This window comes from Rhinoderma darwinii, unplaced genomic scaffold (assembly GCF_050947455.1).
Source record: "Rhinoderma darwinii isolate aRhiDar2 unplaced genomic scaffold, aRhiDar2.hap1 Scaffold_67, whole genome shotgun sequence".
In the NCBI taxonomy this organism is placed as follows: Eukaryota; Metazoa; Chordata; class Amphibia; order Anura; family Rhinodermatidae; genus Rhinoderma; species Rhinoderma darwinii.
The window spans coordinates 81,275-102,194 of NW_027464227.1; positions in this window are offsets into that span (position 1 = coordinate 81,275).

Sequence of the window (20,920 nt, forward strand, 5' to 3'; positions counted from 1 at the left end):
TCAGCGCCTTTCCACGAATGAAGCAACTGGTACCTTTTGTACCAGTGAAGCTTCCGTCGATGAAAGACGCTGACTGACTGACAGGGAAAGTCATCCTTCCCAGCCAATCAGCGCCTTTCATAGATGCTGTGTTCAACCCCCTGGCTGCCGGACGGCGTGGGAGCGGGAATAAGGTGAGTTTGAATATTTTTTATTTTTTTTTAACTGTAATAGACGTGTGTGTCTGTATCTGCAGGGGGACCATATCTACAGGGGGTGGGCTATATACAGGTGGACTATATCTACAGGGGGGCTATATACTGGGGTGGGCTATCTACAGAGGGACCATATCTACAGGGGATGGGCTATATACAGGTGGACTATATCTACAGGGGGTGGGCTATATACAGGGGGACTATATCTACAGGGGGGCTATATACTGGGGTGGACTATATATGGAGCACCATATACAGGGGTGGGCTATAGCTACAGGGGGGCTATATAGTATATAGCCCCCTGTAGATATAGCCCACCCCTGTAGATATATCCCACCCCTTTAGATATAGCCCACCCCTGTAGATATAGCCCACCCCTGTGTATAGCCCAGCCCTGTAGATATGGTCCCCCTGTAGATAGCCCACCCCTGTAGATATAGCCCACCCCTGTAGATATAGCCCACCCCTGTAGATATAGCCCACCCCTGTAGATATAGCCCACCCCTGTAGATATGGTCCCCCTGTAGATATGGTCCCCCTGTAGATAGCCCACCCCTGTAGATATAGTCCCCCTGTAGATATAGTCCCCCTGTAGATATAGCCCACCCCTGTAGATATAGCCCACCCCTGTGTATAGCCCAGCCCTGTAGATATGGTCCCCCTGTAGATATGGTCCCCCTGTAGATAGCCCACCCCTGTAGATATGGTCCCCCTGTAGATAGCCCACCCCTGTAGATATAGTCCCCCTGTAGATATTGTCCCCCTGTAGATATAGCCCACCCCTGTAGATATAGCCCACCCCTGTGTATAGCCCACCCCTGTGTATAGCCCAGCCCTGTAGATATGGTCCCCCTGTAGATATGGTCCCCCTGTAGATATGGTCCCCCTGTAGATAGCCCACCCCAGTAGATATAGTCCCCCTGTAGATATAGCCCACCCCTGTATATAGTCCCCCTGTAGATATAGCCCACCCCTGTATATAGTATCCCACAAAGAGCTCCCACCTATAGTGGTCCACAGAAAACCCACCCCTGTATATAGTGCTCCACAGATAGCCCACCCCTGTATATACTATATACAAGGGTGGGCTATCTGTGGAGCACTATATACAGGGGTGGACTATCTAGTGGAGCACTATATACAGGGGTGGGCTATATCTACAGGGGGGGCTACATACATGGTTGGGCTATCTGTAGAGTACTATATACAGGGGTGGGCTATATCTACAGGGGGCTATATACAGGGGTGGGCTATCTGTAGAGCACTATAGGGGGAGTTATTTGTGGGACACTATATACAGGGGTGGTCTATATGGGGGCACTATCTACAGGGGCTCTATGGCAGGCACTATCTACAGGGGGCTCTATGGCAGGCACTATCTACAGGGGGCACAGTGTGTGTGTGTGTGTGTGACACGGTGTATGGTGCTATTATAATTAGAGGTGCAGTGTATGGCGCTATTATATTTAGGGGCGTAGTGTGTGGTATAATGATAGCTTTATATTTATTTATAGGTGCAGAAATGTTGGAAAAGTGAGAAGCTGAAGACATGTGAGCGGCAAACTGCAGAAATGGGCTGTGATCGGGAGAAGTCATCATAGAGGTCTGGACCGGATGGAGAAAAAGAACTAGAATCTGAGATGTCACCAGTGAGTCACTTAATGTAAGTGTTTATTCTGCCTCTAATCAGTACTGTAGTCGCTGTATGATCTGCAGTGAGATGATTATGATAGGATTTATTTTTTGTGAAACGGCATCTCCCAGCATATCCTTATCATTGTTTGGGCCATGCTGGGAGCTGTAGTTTTACGCCGTACACACCTATACGGCAGGGGTTGCACTAAATTGAGCTGTATTTGTGCTGGTGTTTTATATATGTAGTGAGCTTGGTTCTGGTGTTGTGTATAGAACCATATTGCTTGTAAAATGTACAAATGTTTTTATGCTCGCGATTGGTAGAGAAAACAAACACGGCGAGGGGGAAGGAGATGTCGGGAAAGAGGTTGGTGGGGGGGGCGCCAAACTGAATCTTTGCCCCGGGTGCTGGAGAACATAGCTACGCCTCTGGTTATGGGGATAACAAATGGTTAGGATACTGTCTTCACCAAACATATACAGTATATCAGTGACCCACACAGGATAATGATCACTCACCCACACTTATACTGCTGGTGATAACCGGCACGCGCTTATACTGCTGGTGATAGCCGGCACGCGCACTGGCGTAGCTATAGGGGTCGCAGCGGTCGCAATTGCGACTGGGCCCCGAAGCCAGGGGGGCCCATGGCCCCCCGCACCACATCAATAAAAAGTTACTATAGTAACTCGGGCCGCGGGCCCCTGTTACTATAGTAACATACTTTACTTACCTTCCTGGTTCCGGATCGCAGCGGAGGTCCTGACGTCAAGCGCTGTGCGCAGCGCATGACGTCACAGCGCTATGCGCCGCACACAGCATTGAGACGACAGTACTCCCGCCGCGGCCGAAGAGGAAGGTAAGGTTAGCCCTGACTGGCGGGGTCCGACTCCCGGGACCCGCCAATCAGCTGTTTTGAAGGGGCCGCAGCACTCGTACGAGAGCTGCTCCCCTTCATTCCTGTCACTTCATTCCGGTCACACTGTGAATCCGTGTCGGCGATTCACAGTGTGAGCGAGTAGTGTAATGAAGGGGAAGCAGTTCTCGTACGAGTGCTGCGGCCCCTTCAAAACAGCTGATTGGCGGGTCCCGGGAGACACATCAGCTATTGATGGCCTATCCTGAGGATAGGCCATCAATGTTTAGGGACTGCACAACCCCTAAGCCTACGATGTAGCAGGCTTAGGGGGCCCATGAGACAGGATCACAGATTGTGTGATCCTGTCTGCTGGGCCCTGTATCTAAGCCAATCACATGGTAGGCTTAGATACATGGCCCATGTGTGATCCTGTCTGATTTGCCCTGTATATAAGCCAATCACATGGTAGGCTTAGATACATGGCCCATGTGTGATCCTGTCTTATGGGCCCTGTATCTAAGCCTACCACACTGTAGGTTTAGATACAGGGCCCCAGCACACAGTAATCTTATACTGTATAAGATTACTGTCTGCTGGACCCTGTATCTAAGCCTACGTTGTGGTAGGCTTAGATACAGGGTCCCACAGACAGTATCACACATGGGTCCTGTATCTAAGCCTAACACGTGTTACTAATCGTTTTTCTTGTGTGTTTTCTTACAGGTTCGGTCGTTGGACTACGTCGGATTCCAGGACTACTTCGATGACAACTTTTTTTTTTTATTATCAATAAAATGGGTAATGAGGGCTGTGTGGGTTTTTTTTTTATTTCAATAAAATATTTTTTCTATGTCTTTGTGTTTTTTTTTAAACTATATTACTACCGCCTTAGTAATAGCCGCCGGCTGATTGACAGCATCCATTGCTAAAGCGCGGCTTAGTTTTAGCCGATGCAGAGGCTAACACTAACCCCCTTTATTACCCCGGTACCCGCCGCCACCAGGGGTGCTGGGAGAGCCGGGTACGATCCAGTACCTGACCATCTGTAGTGATGGTCGGCCACTGGGGCGGCCGCAGGCTGGTAGTATCAGGAGGGGAAAGGCCAAAAACAGTGGCCCTTCCTACCCTGGTGATGCTAGGCTGCTGCTGCTTTATTGTATCTGGCTGGTTATGAAAAATGGGGGGGACCCCACGTCATTTAAAAAAAAAAAAAAAAACATTTCATAACCAGCCAGATACAACACAGCAGCAGCAGGCAGCATTACAAGGATGGGAAGGGCCACTGTTTTTGGCCTTCCCCAGCCTAATACTACCAGCCTGCGGCCACCCCGGTGCCTGACCGTCACTATAGATGGTCGGGTACTGGTTCGTACCCGGCTCTTCCCAGTACTCCTGGTGGTGGTGGGTACCGGGGTAATAATGGGGGTTAGTGTAGCCTCTGCACCTGCTAACATTAAGCCTCGCCTTAGTAATGGAGGTTGTCAATCAGCCAGCGGCCATTACTAAGGTGGTGATAATAAAGTTTAAAAAGATACAAGCACATAGAAAAAATATTTTATTGAAATAAAAAAACAACCCTCATTAACCATTTTATTGAGAATAAAAAAAACGCCGTCATTGAAGTCCTCGAATCCGAAGTCCAACAACCGAACCTGTAAAAAAAACACAAACACAAAAATAATCAGTAACACATAAAGAAGCAAAATTATTATTCTTACCTATCCTGGGTCCAGCGCTGGAAACGCAATGTCAGCGAGCTGGGCCCTGTATCTAATCCAATCATGTGTGATACAGTCTGCTGAGCTGTGTATCTAATCCAATCATGTGTGATACTGTCTGCTGGGCCCTGTATCTAATCGTATCTTGTGTGATACTGTCTGCTGGGCCCTATATCTAATCCAATCATGTGTGATACTGTCTGCTGAGCTGTGTATCTAATCCAATCATGTGTGATACTGTCTGCTGGGCCCTGTATCTAATCGTATCTTGTGTGATACTGTCTGCTGGGCCCTATATCTAATCCGATCATGTGTGATACTGCCTTCTGAGCCACTGTATCTAATCCTATCATGTGTGGTACTGTCTGCTGAGCCACTGTATCTAATCCTATCATGTGTGGTACTGTCTGCTGAGCCACTGTATCTAATCCTATCATGTGTGATACTGTCTGCTGGGCCACTGTATCTAATCCGATCATGTGTGATACTGCCTTCTGAGCCACTGTATCTAATCCTATCATGTGTGATACTGCCTTCTGAGCCACTGTATCTAATCCTATTATGTGTGATACTGTCTGCTGAGCCACTGTATCTAATCCTATCCATAGTTTATAGGGTCGTAGTGCTATAGATATGCTATGCTGTCTCATATACACACTTTTTTTTGGGCGGACACATATGTATTGGGGCTATTTCCCCTGACATTTTAAGCCCTGAGGGTATGTTCACACGGCAGCATCTGTTACGGCTGAAATTACGGTGCTGTTTTCAGGAGAAAACAGCACCGTAGTTTCAGCCGTAATGGCATGTGCAGGCGTCTTTCGCTGCGTCCATTACGGACGTAATTGGAGCTGTTTTTCTATGGAGTCCATGGAAAACGGCTCCATTTACATATGAAGAAGTGACAGGCACTTCTTTGACGCGGGCGTCTTTTTTACGCGCCGCCTTTTGACAGCGGCGCGTAAAAAAAAATGACCGTCTGCACAGAACATCGTAAGACCCATTCAAATGAATGGGCAGATGTTTGCCAACGCTTTTGAGCCGCATTTTCGGACGGAATAGGGTGTGTGAACCCAGCCTTAGTGACGCCCCCGGCTGCTAGTGCTGCATTGTTGGGTCACTTAGGAGACCCAGCGATGCAGCTGAAAGCTGCGGACCGTCCGCCATGAGAAGTTTGCGGGGGGGGGGCCCAGTAAGAATTTTTGCATCGGGGCCCATGAGCCTTTAGCTACGCCCTTGGGTACGTGCTTATACTGCTGGTGATAGTTGGCACGCGCTTATACTGCTGGTGATAGCCGGCACGCGCTTATACTGCTGGTGATAGCCGGCACGCGCTTATACTGCTGGTGATAGCCGGCACGCGCTTATACTGCTGGTGATAGCCGGCACGCGCTTATACTGCTGGTGATAGCCGGCACGCGCTTATACTGCTGGTGATAGCCGGCACGCGCTTATACTGCTGGTGATAGCCGGCACGCGCTTATGCTGCTGGTGATAGCCGGCACGCGCTTATACTGCTGGTGATAGCCGGCACTCGCTTATACTGCTGGTGATAGCCGGCACACGCTCATACCGCTGGCGATAGCCGACACGCGCTTATACTGCTGGGGATAGCCGGCACGTGCTTATACCGCTGGTGATAGCCGGCACGCGATTATACTGCTGGTGATAGCCGGCACGCGCTTATACTGCTGGTGATAGCCGGCACGCACTTATACTGCTGGTGATAGCCGGCACGCACTTATACTGTTACTGTCACATTATAATGTTACTAATGGCTGCAGTAATGCAATGAACACAGTCCAAACGTTGGGGCCCTGTTGCCGCGGACGTTGATGCGCTTTTCTGTAACCGTTGGTGCACTTAATTACTGGAATTCCTCTCAAGAACAGTTCTCTCACTAAGTCCTCAATATCAGCACAATAAGTTCCAGCAATGTGTACTCACTACTTCTTGCAGCAAAGATGATATTTCCCCGGGATCCAGCTCGGGGCCGCAGCGTTCAGACGCGTGGAAGACAATGGAGTGGCAGGCAAAATCCTCCAGTGCTGCAGAGCAGGGAACCTCCCTGGAATCAGGCTGTTTTGCAGAGGGGATGCTGCTGCTGCAGCATTTCTTCCTCTCATACAGTGAGCTGCTGGGCTGTCAGGACTGTCTCTGGGTCTCTGTGCTGTGTGCCCCAGTGCAGGACTCTCTACTCTCTGCAATGCACTCACAGTCTCCCTATCTCCTGACTATGTGTCTCTCCCAAAAATGGCCACTGTCTCTCCTCCCTGCCCAGCCTTGTCCCACAAGCCCCTGCTCAGCCAATCAGTGCTCCCCTCTCCTGCTCCTCTCCTAGGCTGCAGGGGTATAGAGAAGCAAGCGTTGCTGGGACATGTAGTCCACTGCACTTCAGAAGAAGAGGTGCTAATGTCTGTTGATGTGAGTCCCTGCTTGACATTAACTGCAGCATCCTCTATACACAATGCTTTCTCTGCAGGTGTTACATATATATTGGGGAATTTATCCAGGGAGCCTTTTATCTACAGGGATCATAAGGGTGTGGAAAAGTCATAGGTGTAATAATCTGCAGAATATATCAATAAATATCTATCAGCAGGTAGAGAGGACAGAGCAACATTCTGCAGATCTCCAGAAAGGTCATTGGTGTAATAATCTGCAGAATATATCACTGTGTATCTGTCAGGAGGTAGAGGAGCAATGTTCTGCAGATCCCTAGAGAAGTCAGTTGTGTAATAATCTGCAGAATATATCACTATGTATCTGTCAGGAGGTAGGGGAGCAATGTTCTCCAGATCTCTAGAGAGGTTAGTGGTGTAATAATCTGCAGAATATATCACTATGTATCTGTCAGGAGGTAGGGGAGCAATGTTCTGCAGATCTCCAGAGAGGTCAGTGGTGTAATAATCTGCAGAATATATCACTATGTATCTGTCAGGAGGTAGGGGAGCAATGTTCTGCAGATCTCTAGAGAGGTTAGTGGTGTAATAATCTGCAGAATATATCACTATGTATATGTCAGGAGGTAGAGGAGCAATGTTCTGCAGATCTCCACAGAGGTCAGTGGTGTAATAATCTGCAGAATACATAACTATGTATCTGTCAGGAGGTAGAGAGGACAGAGCAATGTTCTGCAGCTCTCCAGAGAGGTCAGTGGAGTAATAATCTGCAGAATACATCACTATGTGTGGTAACGCGGGCGGCGAGTCGCGGTGGGCGGGGCTCTCTGAGCTGAAGTTGGTATTCACGCCCTTTGGTCACGGTGGCGCACTTTCTCTCTCCTGCTCCTCGGGCCGCAGAACCAGTGAAATAAGTGGTGCTTGTGGGATACACTGTTCTCTGTCCCCTGGGATGTTATGTGGTGTACCCCGAAATAAGGATGTTCCAAGAGACAGGGTTCAATAAACTTTCACAGTAGTTTTACTGGGCACAATATGCTTGGTGGTTACTTCTGTTACAGAGGCAATGTCTTTAAGTAGTATAAACATATCACAGGGTATTGCAAATGGTGGTAACTGCTTCACCTCCCTGACTCTGTCTGTAATTCCTCCAAGTGTGCTCTGAGTTCTGCTCCTCTTTCTAACCTATACTGTGCTGGAAGGTGCGCTGCTGACTGTCCCAATCCAGTTGCACTATCACAGAGGACTGGTGTCACTTGGGGATTCTAGGCTGTGTGCAAGCTCCTTGCTTTGCTCTAGGCACTCTCAGTAGTGTCCAAGCTCCTTGTCTGGCTTCTGTACCACATGCAACACACACTGACCTGCACTCCTTTCACTTCCACATGGCTGCTGCTGATCCTCTCACAGAATTCCTCTCAGTTCCACATGGCTGCTGCAGCATCTCACTGAATACAACTTCAGACACTGACTTGTCTGCTCTCCTCTGCCTGCACGCTGCTGCACACTTCTCCTCACTTCTGCACTCCTCTCCTCCACACTGCTGCACTCCGCTGCTCCATACTGCTGCACTCCTCTGCTCCACACTGCTACACTCCTCTGCTCCACACTGCTGCACTCCTCTGCTCCACACTGCTGCGCTCGGTGAAGTTCGTTCCTCTGTCTCAGCTAGCTACACCCCTCCTCTCTCTCTGGAGAATACATCTTAAGGTGAAACAGCCCATTTATGTTTCTGCTGAGTCATATAGGGAAGTAAATTCAGTACCAACCATGATTACAGAATAAAGCACATTAAAACCTGCATACTAAAGCAACAGTACAATGACAGTAAATAAACAGCAATTTTCCTGGGTATCACATACGTCCCCGGTAAAATCAGGGTCGTCCCCGACACTGTCTCTCCTGCAACGAAAATGGGACAAAAATATGCAATATGACATATTCACATATCAAAGGTAAACTGTGCATTATAACGGCAAATGTCCGTAGTGCATTCCTGAAAGGCAAAAATATTAAGGCAATACTGTAAAACGAGTGTCTCTCAATATATCCAGCAACAACGTCCATATGGCAAGACATCTTCTGCCGCCATTTGCAAGGCGCATGGTACAGCCGACAATCCTTGCGCTGCATTTCAATAGACTCAATAGAGATGTGGCGCAACGTGCGCAACTTGGGTTTCCAAATAAAGTCCAGGACAGTCTCTGGGTCTCAAAAATTAAATCAAGGTTGCATCAGCCAACTGGGGGGTTAAATGTAACTATAGGGCTCCATAGAAATAGTCTGTAGCATAGACATGTCTATTCAGTCACAGTATCGTTCAGGCATTTTACCTTTGGTGGTTCTCTCCGACCTTCTAGGAGGATCACAAGTAGTAGGGGGCTGAGAGTCAATTAGTTCACAGCAGCTCGGAACAACTTCTGGGTGGGACTCAATCGGCACACTTTGGCTAGGGACAACTTGTGGGACACCTAGTTGCATCCAAGGACCGAAAGGCCAGCCAAACGGGAACAAGTTACCTGCATTTTCCATGGGGGACTCCAGTCTTCCTTCAGAGAGTGTCTCATCTAGAATGGTTTCCTCTCTAGAATCCTTCAACAGGCAAAGTTTCAGCTGATTACGGTGTACCACCTTGGTACTCTCTACGTTTTCTTTTCCAATCTCGTAGATTTCTATTTCTGGATGAGGAATGGCTTTCACAGTGTACGGCCTTGGTTCCCAATAGTCATCTAGCTTGCTGGTTCTGTGGTTCTTCTTTAACCAGACTCTATCCCCAACTTTCAAAGGTTCGGCGTTGGCATTGCAATTATAGTCCTCCTCTTGTCTCTGACGTACGACTTTCATCCGGTTCTCAACCATTTCATTGGCTTCATTCAGGCGACGCTGATGGTCTGCTACCCAGTCTGTTCGTGGTAGTGGATTGATGGTATCGCTGACTTGAACTTCCATAGCGATATCAGACGGTAGTTTGCCTTGACGACCAAACATCAGGAAGTATGGAGTGTATCCGGTGGAACAATGGACTGTATTGTTGTACAAATAAGTTAGCTCTGGAATCAGAATGGGCCAATCCGCTCTTCGATGAGTAGGCACAGTTTTCAGCATTCCTATCAGTGTCTTGTTCATTCTTTCGCAGAGTCCATTGCATTGTGGATGGTACGCAGTTGTTCTTAACTTCTTACAGCCATAGAGGGTGCACAACTCTTGAAATAATTGTGACTCAAACGCAGACCCTTGGTCCGTCAAAATCTGTTTAGGATATCCACAAGGTAGAGCAAAGGTTTTCCAGAAGACTTCAGCTGTGGTATTGGCTGTCAAATCCCTCACGGGCATTGCTACAACAAACTTTGTGTAATGGTCAATGATGGTCAGAGCATGGGTGAACCCAGTTCTCCTTGGCTCCAGCTTCACATGGTCAAGTGCAACTAATTCCAGCGGCTTATGACTCACAATAGGATGTAGTGGTGCTTTCTGACCAGATTGCTCTCGTCGGCTCACTGCACAAGAAGTACATTCTCGACAGCATTTTTCAATGTCCTCTCTCATTCCAATCCAGAAGAACCGTCTTCTTATAGTGGCTTCAGTCTTTTGACACCCAAAATGACCAGACTGGTCGTGGTAAGCTTCGAGGACTATGCTGGCGTCCTGCCGGGGCACCACAATCTGATTCACACGTTCATAAGTGATTGGATCTAGAGTGCGTCTGTATAGCTGACCCTTCCCTATGAATAGCCGTTTTCTCTGCCTTAACAGCTTGACCAACTCTGGATCGGCATTGATACGCTGACTCCTGCTGAGTTTTCTGCCAGATTCAAGAAGGGTTTTTAAACTTTCCAAGACTCTGCTTTCTTTCTGGACCTGAGCCCAATGTACTTTCTCTGTTTGCAGATTAAGAGGCACTTGTTTAGATGGGGGCTGGGTTCCTCTCCTTGTTGTCATGGCATTTTGGTTGGCAAATTGTGCATAGAAAGCAGGCATTTCCACCTCTTCCAAATTCTTCTCATCTCTGTCCACTTCTTCTACTGTAGGCAGCCGGGACAGTGCATCTGCATTCACATTCGATTTTCCTGTTCTGTATTTGATGGTGAATTTGAAGTTGGCTAGTCGGGATGCCCATCTTTGCTCCAAAGCTCCCAGCCGAGCTGTGTTTAAAAGAGCCAGGGGGTTGTTGTCGGTAAAGACTACAAATGAAGTGGCAGTAAGGTAGTCCCGGAACTTCTCAGTAATGGCCCACACGAGTGCAAGGAATTCCAACTTAAACAAGCTGTAGTTATCATCGTTTCTTTCTGTACTTCTAAGGGCTTGACTTCCATAAGCTATCACCCTTTCTTTCTCATCCTGTACTTGGGAAAGCACAGCACCCAATCCTTTCTTGCTGGCATCTGAGTACAAATGGAAAGGACAGCTGTAGTCTGGGTAAGCCAACACGGGGGTTTCAATTAGCATCTGTTTGAGTTTAATAAAGGAGACCTCTTGAGCTTCAGACCAGAGTATAGGCACATTCTTCTGTAGCTTATGATTGGGTTGGCCTCGTAACAACTTCTGTAGGGGTGCTGCAATTTGGGCAAAGTACTTTATAAAGCGGCGGTAGTACCCCACAAATCCAAGGAAACTTTTTACCTCCTGAATGGTAGTAGGGGTCGGCCAATCTTTCACTGCAGCCACTTTGTCTGGATCTGGGATGACTCCTTCAGCGCTGACAACATGTCCCAGGTAATGCACCTTTGGCTTCAGCAAATTGCACTTTGACGGCTTGACTTTTAAACCGTACTTGATGAGGACATCCAACACTTCTCCCAGGTGCTTCAAATGCTCTTCATATGTCTTAGAGTAAACAATGACGTCATCTAGATACAAGAGGACCGTTTCAAAATTTTTATGGCCTAAACAGTACTCCATCAGTCTTTGAAATGTTCCTGGGACATTGCCCAGCCCAAAATGGCATACTGTTGAATTCGAACAAGCCCATTGATGTGGTAAAAGCTATCTTTTCTCGATCTTCAGGGGCCATTGGTACTTGCCAGTATCCACTTGTCAGGTCCAATGTGGAAAATAATGCGGCTGACCCTAGCGCTGTCAGTGACTCTTCGATTCTTGGTAAAGGGTAGGCATCCTTGTGGGTGATATTATTTAGCTTCCTATAATCAACACAGAAGCGAATGTTGCCGTCTTTCTTTCTAACCAACACCAGGGGGTGCAGCCCAGGGACTGTGACTATCCCGTATGACATTTGAATCTTTCTTGAATCAACTTCTTCACTGGTTGGTATAGAGACGGAGGTACTGGACGGTATCTTTCCCTTATTGGTGGGTGTGAACTAGTTGGGATGGTATGCTGGATGACATCCACTCTTCCAAAGTCTATAGGGTGCTTGCTAAATGCTTGGTGATGTTCTTTGGCAATTTTCATGGCTCCATCTTTCCATTCATCTGGAGTGTCTTTGTCGCCAATATGTATTTCTTCCCACCATGGAGTATCAGGGATTTTATCAGGACAGACTTCTGTTTGGGTGGTATGTTGCGTGGCGGTGACCTCTAGGTTCAAGACGTCTTGAAAGGTAATTCTTGATAGCTTGGGGGAGATTCACATTTAAATGCTGACATTCTCGCTCAATGTGACCGCTTCTCCTACACTGCCTGCAAATGGGTCTTCCTTGGGAATCAAACTGGTAAGTGGGCCTTCTCCCAAAATTTCTATAACTGTCCCCACCGGGGCTGTAATGTTGCCTACCTCCCGGAGACCAGCGATCTGCATCTTGTCGGCGTTGCTGTTTAAGTTCTCTCAGCTCTCGGCACATTTCTGTCAGACCTTTAGCCAGTTCTGCAACCTGCACTTGCAACTCCTTTGCCACATCCCGCACCTGTGTCTGAGCACACTGCGTGACAATTTCCTTGACGCCAGACATTGGTGCTGCACCGCTGGGGTACTGTTCAGGGCGGGTTTGGACTTGGTTGGACTCTGATTCGGTCCCTAGGACTCTCATGGCCATCTCTTTAAAGTCTAGGAACGAGCTATCAGGGTTCTGCAGTGCCAAGGTTCTCAATTGCGTCTTTGTAGCTTCTTTCCTTGCTCCTTTAACGAATTGATCCCTCAGGGTTCTGTCTGTATACAGCACTTCATGTGGATCCACTTGTTTAATAGCATGCAACGCTTCCTGCAAACTGAGGGCAAAATTACGTAACGACTCACCAGGCTTTTTGCTTCGTGCCAAAGAACTGCATCTTTAGTTCAGAGATAGTCCGGGTATCAAAGGTAGTGCTCAGCCTCTCAAAAATCCATTCCACTGTCCATTTTTCGGTGTGAGGCCAGGACTTCACCTCCCTCAAGGCTGCTCCTCCTAACTGACCGATCAGCATTTCCACTTTTTGCTCTGCGGTAACCGGGTACAGCCGGAACATGGCTTGCATCTTCTCCTTGAAGTCTCTCAGGCTGTTTGCATCTCCATTATAGTTGGGGAGCCAGGGCGCTCCAAAATAATACGGCATCGTTATCGGCGTTGTGTGCGCTGTGCTGTGCTGGGGGTCCCACTGCTGCCAGGCAGTTCACGATCTCCCTCCATTGACATCTTATCAGAGACCTTCCGGTCGTGCTGTCTTTACTTAACAACAGTGTGTCCCTGCAGATAATACGCAGCAAGAAAACAGTGCAGTCATCCACTTACTGTCACACACACAGAGCGATCTCACAGTCCTGTACTCTCCAAGCGAATCGCGGCTTACTTTACAAGATGGCTGCCGCAGGACCTCCTGTTTAAGGCCCACACCTCGTGGTACATCCTGTTCGTGACGCCAATTTGTGGTAACGCGGGCGCCGAGTCGCGGTGGGCGGGGCTCTCTGAGCTGAAGTTGGTATTCACACCCTTTGGTCACGGTGGCACACTTTCTCTCTCCCGCTCCTCGGGCCGCAGAACCAGTGAAATAAGTGGTGCTTGTGGGATACACTGTTCTCTGTCCCCTGGGATGTTATGTGGTGTACCCCGAAATAAGGATGTTCCAAGAGACAGGGTTCAATAAACTTTCACAGTAGTTTTACTGGGCACAATATGCTTGGTGGTTACTTCTGTTACAGAGGCAATGTCTTTAAGTAGTATAAACATATCACAGGGTATTGCAAATGGTGGTACCTGCTTCACCTCCCTGACTCTGTCTGTAATTCCTCCAAGTTTGCTCTGAGTTCTGCTCCACTTTCTTCTCTATACTGTGCTGGAAGGTGCGCTGCTGACTGTCCCAATCCAGTTGCACTATCACAGAGGAATGGTGTCCCTTCGGGATTCTAGGCTGTGTGCAAGCTCCTTGCTTTGCTCTAGGAACGCTCAGTAGTGTCCAAGCTCCTTGTCTGGCTTCTGTACCACATGCAACACACACTGACCTGCACTCCTTTCACTTCCACATGGCTGCTGCAGATCCTCTCACAGAATTCCTCTCAGTTCCACATGGCTGCTGCAGCATCTCACTGAATGCAACTTCAGACACCGACTTGTCTGCTCTCCTTTGCCTGCACGCTGCTGCACACTTCTCCACACTTCTGCACTCCTCTGCTCCACACTGCTGCACTCCTCTGCTCCACACTGCTGCACTCCTCTGCTCCACACGGCTGCACTCCTCTGCTCCACACTGCTGCACTCCTCTGCTCCACACGGCTGCACTCCTCTGCTCCACATGGCTGCACTCCTCTGCTCCACACTGCTGCTGTCCTCTGCTCCACACTGCTGCACTCCTCTGCTCCACACTGCTGCACTCCTCTGCTGCACACTGCTGCAATCAGTGAGGTTCGTTCCTGTGTCGCAGCTAGCTACACCCCTCCCCTCTTTCTGGAGAATGCATCTTAAGGTGAAACAGCCCATTTATGTTTCTGCTGAGTCATATAGGGAAGTGAATTCAGTACCAACCATGATTACAGAAGAAAGCACATTAAAACCTGCATACTAAAGCAACAGTAGAATGACCGTAAATAAACAGCAATTTTCCTGGGTATCACAATAGCTCCAAGGACTTCTCCTAGTCTATGTGTTAATGTTTGTTTGTCAGTGGTGTCTGACGTGTTTGGGTTATAATTTATGGTTCGTGCATTATTGATTTATTATTGTTTTTGTTAATAAATAATATGGATATTATTTAATTATGGTTTATTGAGTTTACTAACTTTTATATTTATTTCTTAATAAAATGGCTGCTGTGGCCACTTTATCCAAACCCTCGGAGTCGAGTCTTCTTGAGAGAAAGGTGTGGGTTATGAATGGGGAACAGATATATAGGTAAGTGTAATTTGCATACACATACATCACTCGACTTACCCCAAGTCATGCAAAATAAAGACACAAAACATTATAATTGGGTGTTAAATGGTCAAAACTTTTATTATATTATATGACCAAACCCAAAATGGCAAACCTCCGACTCACGAAGAGTCACCCTCCAGCACGCAGGAAAGGAAAAACCCCCTGTGGGGGAAACCTCTAGGGAAACCATGGCTGGAGGATTGCCCTTCCTCTGGGCTTAGAAGGTGCCAAAATAGAATTTGTAACAGAATTTGTACATTTTCTCAGATTTTCAAGGAAAGACATTACAATGAACGAACGAACGAACGAACGAACGAACGAACGAACGAACGAACGACATAAGACACATAAATCGGCTGATCTGGTTGGCTAGGCGGATGTCTGTCTTCCTGGGCACACATTAAAATGAATGGGCGATGCTCGGTTGAGACGGGTCCTCCAGAGGGGTCCTCCAGATGCCTCCTTGTAGCACCTGTCTCCGCTCTGGCTAATAGGGGGGGATCTCCTGCTGGAAAACCCCCTCTATTACAGACAACCGGTATGAAGAGGATGGCATCACTGTGATGAAGAAGTGGTCTGGGGTGAAGGGTTTCCCTGCTAGAACCTACAAATTACATCAGGTCGGCATTGGTGGGGAAGTCAAGCTCAAGGTCCTCAGTCCCATCCAATATGGTGCTGAATGTGGCAGTAAAACCTTCTAATGTGGAATCTTCTTTATGTCATAAACATTTGTGTTTATGACATCAGCACATTCATCATCATTACTACAGGAGTTTCTTACCACTGCCGCCTCGTTCATTGTGACATCACCCACAGTGGTCTGAAGTGTTAACCCTTTAATGACTGGCAGTGTACTTACCACAGAGGCCATAAAGCTGAATAGAACATAGCAATGGCCATAAAGGAAAAGGGATAAATCAGGGAGCATCTCCGCACAAGAACAATCCATGACAAAGAGTACTCCAGGATAAGATAACTTGCCTGCTTTCTCCAAAAACCAGCACCACACCTTTCCATAGGTTGTGTGTGGTATTACATCTCATTACCATTCACTTCAATGGAGCAAACCTGCAATACCAAATACAACCTGTGGATAGGTGTGGTGCTATTTTTGGAAGAAAGCAGCCATAATTTTCTAATTCTGCACAGCCCCTTTTAGAAATAGTTCAAAAAAAGGGGGAGAGAAGAAATTAAAAAAAGGGAAAAAGAGGAACTCTGAGGTAAAATAAATCAAACTGGACTGAAAGGAGTCTGCTGGAGGTGCCAGATGGAAAGACATATTTCTGCCATGGGGACCAGATTAGTTGAAAAACTATGCAGCTTATCTTCTAATGCAGCGTCACAAAAACAAATTATTTTGTAAAAAAATTAAAAAGTGTTTTTATTGTGCAAAACTAGAAAAACTTTTACATACATGTTGGTTCAGGACTCCTGGTGGTCCTCCATGAGCTTTACCCATGGAGTGTTTGGAGACATGTTGGAGCTGTGGGGGAATGGTAGGTCCACTTACTGACATCTGATGGGATTGTAGGCACATCGCACCATTTTGGTTGGCAATAAATGCTCTCTTTGAACATGCCCTCTCCGCTCCATTCCCTCCAGATCTATTTCTTTCCAGAAGAAGGTTCTCCTCCATTTATTCAGACTAGGTTGTGCCTAGACATTGGAAGTCTACAATTCCCCGGTACAAATCTAAATGTTTGGCCACATTCACTGATATTCAGAATCCAGCAACTCTGCCGATTGTTGAAGTAAAATCTCAGGCATTTTCTGAGTAGTTGACCGCTAACCCCCTCCACTCTGCTACCTCGCTGTAGTGCCCGACCATTCAAATTGTTTTCTTCTCTCTCTGTAATTGTCGTCTGTCTATTGCTTGTTGTTTTAACCTTTCTTATTGATAAAAGTACAGATTTGGTAAAGACGACGCTTACATTGTTTCCTAATTGTCTTTTGGTGAGCTGCATTTTTTTACATTTTGTACTGCTTTATGGTTTTAATAAAGATTGAGCAGAGTTACTGCAGTTAAGCGGTGATAAATATTCTTCTACGTTGTCACGGCGCGGGGTGTGGACCCACAGGGCCGTACCGCGTAGCGGGGTAGCAGCTGGCCAACAAGGTACAAAACCATGTCTATAGTTCTGAACGGGTACCTGAGGCAATGTAGACAGTGGCAGGGACACGACTTGACTTTCACAGCAGGTGACGTCGCGGATGCAGCGGGAAGACACGACTTGACTTTCACAGCAGGTGACGTCGCGGATGCAGCGGGAAGACATGACTTGACTTTCACAGCAGGTGACGATAGCACGGGATACAGGGTACAGGCAGCAGGAACGGGTAACACTGGGAACTGGAAAACATTGGGAGACTTTTAGCAAGACAAACTAGGGTATACAACAACGCTCAGGCAAGGAACCAGTGGGCAGTCCATTTTAAGTCCCATCATCAACAATCCCCAAAGGGTTTACTCTTTATGAGGATATACCAGCATCTCACTGAATACAACTTCAGACACTGACTTGTCTGCTCTCCTCTGCCTGCACGCTGCTGCACACTTCTCCTCACTTCTGCACTCCTCTCCTCCACACTGCTGCACTCCGCTGCTCCATACTGCTGCACTCCTCTGCTCCACACTGCTGCACTCCTCTGCTCCACACTGCTGCACTCCTCTGCTCCACACTGCTGCGCTCGGTGAAGTTCGTTCCTCTGTCTCAGCTAGCTACACCCCTCCTCTCTCTCTGGAGAATACATCTTAAGGTGAAACAGCCCATTTATGTTTCTGCTGAGTCATATAGGGAAGTAAATTCAGTACCAACCATGATTACAGAATAAAGCACATTAAAACCTGCATACGAAAGCAACAGTACAATTACAGTAAATAAACAGCAATTTTCCTGGGTATCACATACGTCCCCGGTAAAATCAGGGTCGTCCCCGACACTGTCTCTCCTGCAACGAAAATGGGACAAAAATATGCAATATAACATATTCACATATCAAAGGTAAACTGTGCATTATAACGGCAAATGTCCGTAGTGCATTCCTGAAAGGCAAAAATATTAAGGCAATACTGTAAAACGAGTGTCTCTCAATATATCCAGCAACAACGTCCATATGGCAAGACATCTTCTGCCGCCATTTGCAAGGCGCATGGTACAGCCGACAATCCTTGCGCTGCACTTCAATAGACTCAATAGAGATGTGGCGCAACGTGCGCAACTTGGGTTTCCAAATAAAGTCCAGGACAGTCTCTGGGTCTCAAAAATTAAATCAAGGTTGCATCAGCCAACTGGGGGGTTAAATGTAACTATAGGGCTCCATAGAAATAGTCTGTAGCATAGACATGTCTATTCAGTCACAGTATCGTTCAGGCATTTTACCTTTGGTGGTTCTCTCCGACCTTCTAGGAGGATCACAAGTAGTAGGGGGCTGAGAGTCAATTAGTTCACAGCAGCTCGGAACAACTTCTGGGTGGGACTCAATCGGCACACTTTGGCTAGGGACAACTTGTGGGACACCTAGTTGCATCCAAGGACCGAAAGGCCAGCCAAACGGGAACAAGTTACCTTCATTTTCCATGGGGGACTCCAGTCTTCCTTCAGAGAGTGTCTCATCTAGAATGGTTTCCTCTCTAGAATCCTTCAACAGGCAAAGTTTCAGCTGATTACGGTGTACCACCTTGGTACTCTCTACGTTTTCTTTTCCAATCTCGTAGATTTCTATTTCTGGATGAGGAATGGCTTTCACAGTGTACGGCCTTGGTTCCCAATAGTCATCTAGCTTGCTGGTTCTGTGGTTCTTCTTTAACCAGACTCTATCCCCAACTTTCAAAGGTTCGGCGTTGGCATTGCAATTATAGTCCTCCTCTTGTCTCTGACGTACGACTTTCATCCGGTTCTCAACCATTTCATTGGCTTCATTCAGGCGACGCTGATGGTCTGCTACCCAGTCTGTTCGTGGTAGTGGATTGATGGTATCGCTGACTTGAACTTCCATAGCGATATCAGACGGTAGTTTGCCTTGACGACCAAACATCAGGAAGTATGGAGTGTATCCGGTGGAACAATGGACTGTATTGTTGTACAAATAAGTTAGCTCTGGAATCAGAATGGGCCAATCCGCTCTTCGATGAGTAGGCACAGTTTTCAGCATTCCTATCAGTGTCTTGTTCATTCTTTCGCAGAGTCCATTGCATTGTGGATGGTACGCAGTTGTTCTTAACTTCTTACAGCCATAGAGGGTGCACAACTCTTGAAATAATTGTGACTCAAACGCAGACCCTTGGTCCGTCAAAATCTGTTTAGGATATCCACAAGGTAGAGCAAAGGTTTTCCAGAAGACTTCAGCTGTGGTATTGGCTGTCAAATCCCTCACGGGCATTGCTACAACAAACTTTGTGTAATGGTCAATGATGGTCAGAGCATGGGTGAACCCAGTTCTGCTTGGCTCCAGCTTCACATGGTCAAGTGCAACTAATTCCAGCGGCTTATGACTCACAATAGGATGTAGTGGTGCTTTCTGACCAGATTGCTCTCGTCGGCTCACTGCACAAGAAGTACATTCTCGACAGCATTTTTCAATGTCCTCTCTCATTCCAATCCAGAAGAACCGTCTTCTTATAGTGGCTTCAGTCTTTTGACACCCAAAATGACCAGACTGGTCGTGGTAAGCTTCGAGGACTATGCTGGCGTCCTGCCGGGGCACCACAATCTGATTCACACGTTCATAAGTGATTGGATCTAGAGTGCGTCTGTATAGCTGACCCTTCCCTATGAATAGCCGTTTTCTCTGCCTTAACAGCTTGACCAACTCTGGATCGGCATTGATACGCTGACTCCTGCTGAGTTTTCTGCCAGATTCAAGAAGGGTTTTTAAACTTTCCAAGACTCTGCTTTCTTTCTGGACCTGAGCCCAATGTACTTTCTCTGTTTGCAGATTAAGAGGCACTTGTTTAGATGGGGGCTGGGTTCCTCTCCTTGTTGTCATGGCATTTTGGTTGGCAAATTGTGCATAGAAAGCAGGCATTTCCACCTCTTCCAAATTCTTCTCATCTCTGTCCACTTCTTCTACTGTAGGCAGCCGGGACAGTGCATCTGCATTCACATTCGATTTTCCTGTTCTGTATTTGATGGTGAATTTGAAGTTGGCTAGTCGGGATGCCCATCTTTGCTCCAAAGCTCCCAGCCGAGCTGTGTTTAAAAGAGCCAGGGGGTTGTTGTCGGTAAAGACTACAAATGAAGTGGCAGTAAGGTAGTCCCGGAACTTCTCAGTAATGGCCCACACGAGTGCAAGGAATTCCAACTTAAACAAGCTGTAGTTATCATCGTTTCTTTCTGTACTTCTAAGGGCTTGACTTCCATAAGCTATCACCCTTTCTTTCTCATCCTGTACTTGGGAAAGCACAGCACCCAATCCTTTCTTGCTGGCATCTGAGTACAAATGGAAAGGACAGCTGTAGTCTGGGTAAGCCAACACGGGGGTTTCAATTAGCATCTGTTTGAGTTTAATAAAGGAGACCTCTTGAGCTTCAGACCAGAGTATAGGCACATTCTTCTGTAGCTTATGATTGGGTTGGCCTCGTAACAACTTCTGTAGGGGTGCTGCAATTTGGGCAAAGTACTTTATAAAGCGGCGGTAGTACCCCACAAATCCAAGGAAACTTTTTACCTCCTGAATGGTAGTAGGGGTCGGCCAATCTTTCACTGCAGCCACTTTGTCTGGATCTGGGATGACTCCTTCAGCGCTGACAACATGTCCCAGGTAATGCACCTTTGGCTTCAGCAAATGGCACTTTGACGGCTTGACTTTTAAACCGTACTTGATGAGGACATCCAAC